The sequence below is a fragment of the Podarcis pityusensis genome (assembly GCF_964106645.2).
Source record: "Podarcis pityusensis genome assembly, chromosome: 2".
NCBI lineage: Eukaryota > Metazoa > Chordata > Lepidosauria > Squamata > Lacertidae > Podarcis > Podarcis pityusensis.
In genome coordinates this window covers 19,236,010-19,238,759 of record NC_138029.1, presented here as the reverse complement: position 1 = coordinate 19,238,759, position 2,750 = coordinate 19,236,010, and positions in this window count along the sequence as shown.

Here is a 2,750-nt window from a genome sequence, read left to right as displayed (position 1 = left end):
CTACCGAGAAGGCCCTCTGCCTGGTTCCCTGTAACTTGGCTTCTCGCAGTGAGGAAACCGCCAGAAGGCCCTCGGTGCTGGACCTCAGTGTCCGTGTAGAACGATGGGGGTGGAGACGCTCCTTCAGGTATACTGGGCCGAGGCCATTTAGGGCTTTAGAGGTCAGCACCAACACTTTGAATTGTGCTCAGAAATGTACTGGGAGCCAATGTAGGTCTTTCAAGACCTGTTTTATGTGATCTCGGCGGCCGCTCCCAGTCACCAGTCTAGCTGCTGCATTCTGGATTAGTTGTTGTTTCCAGGTCACCTTCAAAGGTAGCCCCATGTAGAGCACATTGCAGTAGTCCAAACGGGATATAACTAGAGCATGCACCACTCTGGCAAGACAGTCCATGGGCAGGTAAGGTCTCAGCCTGTGCACCGGATGGAGCTGGTAGACAGCTGCCCTGGACACAGAATTGACCTGCACCTCCATGGACAGCTGTGAGTCCAAAATGACTCCCAGGCTGCACACCTACTCCTTTGAGTTGAGTTCCCAGATTCCTAGTCCCAGTTGAGCTAACGAAGGATGGCATACTGTCTCACCAAAGCCTCTGCTGCAGCCTGGTGGAATAGCTCCTAACAAAACACAGTTTCAGAAGAGGTGGAGCCAAAATGGCAGATGGTCCCGGCTGAGTAGGTGAATTATTATATTTGGCTAAATAGATCAAATGAGTCCAGAATACCACCCTGCATGACATTTTGGACCTGAACCCCCAAGGAAAAACTGGCCAGCTGCCAGCACAGCATTTCAACTGGCTGGTACTGCAATAGTTGCCTCAGAAACAGGGATGGTAGAGGGTGTGAGCAGCTGAATCGCTGTTGACAAGAACCTTTGCTCCATTGCCAATGCAACAAAACCCAATAAGACCCAGGGATCTTGCTGGTATGGTTTAGGGGGTTGACAGGATGCAAGATTTGCAGCACTGTAAACAGACATTGAAAGTTGGGTTGTTGGAGGTTCGGTTTCCCACAGCTCCTTTGACTAGATGGGAGAGGATACATGGGGAACAGGAGCTGACCAGATTGCTTTAAACAAATCACTCCAAAGATTAATGAAAAGACAAGTATTTCAATTAGCTTTGGGTCAGGCCCCAGGATAGATTACTCAATGTCAGTGCCAAACCTTGGGAATTAATCATGAAATGTAAATCATGTCCCGAAATTGTGACAAGCATTTAAACAATAAATAAACCTGACACAATTTAAAGCTTGATCGTTGAAGACAAGCCAAGTCTCTGATACATCTTGTCTTTCCCAGAAACAAATTGGTAATATTACATTAGTCAATGAATTCTGCAATGTCACTGAAATTCAAGGCTGACAACAAGCAATACAACAGAAGGTGCCTGAAAAATTGCTTCCATAGCAAGTGGGCATCTGTGCCAAGCTGTTGTCCTCCCTTCGGTACATCTGTTAGTCTGGAAAAACTGCCAGGAGTTGAGTTTATCAGAACTTGTGCAAGCCAATCATAAACCTCTGTAAATCTACTTTAATGCAACAACAGCAAAGAGTCATGTGGCACCTTAAAAGTTAACAGATTTAATGCAATGACCTTTCCTTACAAGTTGGCAGAGGGGGGAAAATTTGCTTAAGATGCACAGCATAAAGTATGCAATGGAAACTTTCTCCGATAATTTTGTTCTGCACAGACTCTGGATGAAGTGTTAAATCATTCTTGATTACTTTGCAGTAGGAAAGGAAAAGCAGGATTTGTATGCATTGGCTTTCTACGGTCTTAGCTCTGTAAATTGCTGGCAGGGGTACCAACTCAAGCAGGGGTATCAACTCAAATAAAATATGGGGGGCAGGTAAGCCCCACCCTGCTTAATCGATCACATGATGTGGTGCATGCACACCATTTGAATGGCAATGCTCATCAGCTTTGGGGGGCCTGGCCCCCTCAAATATTTTATTGGGGGCCCCAAAGACCCCTTTGCCCCTAGGAGTTGGCTCCTATGTGTAAAAGCATCTAAGGCTGTGTAACAACAACAACAACAACAACAACTTATTATTTGTACCCCGCCCATCTGGCTGGGCTTCCCCAGCCACTCTGGGCGGCTTCCACAAAGACCGAAAATACACTAATATGTCATACATTAAAAACTTCCCTAAACAGGGCTGCCTTAAGATGTCTTCTGTATGTCAGGTAGTTGTTTATCTCTTTGACATCTGATGGGAGGGCGTTCCACAGGGCGGGTGCCACTACCAAGAAGGCCCTCTGCCTGGTTCCCTGAAGCTTTGCTTCTCGCAATATGTGTACACACCATACATTTAAAGCACATTTAGAGTACATCTCTCCCAAAATCCTGGGAACTGTAGTTTGTTAAGGGTGCTGGGAACTGTAGCTCTGTGAGAGGCAAACTACAGTTTCCAAGATTCTTGGGGGCAGAATGCTTTAAATGTATGGCTTGTACAAAGCCTAATACTTAAAGCAATTCCACTGGCTTCACCTGAAAGAAACAACACATTTGTGTGCTTCATTTTGGCAGGTATTTGGGCTTCACGTTATTTGGTTGGAGGGAAAGGCCAACCTTTGCTCTCTAGGTCATTCTCCATCATACTTTGTAAACAAAAGCTCTGTTCTTTAATTCTGCAAGACTACTACTTGCCCAAACAGTCGCATGAGTAAGACTTGCTAATCTCTTACTCCATACCCATGTGGTGGGCGGACTAGTTTTTAAGTATGCCAATCCCAACTTTTTTTTTTT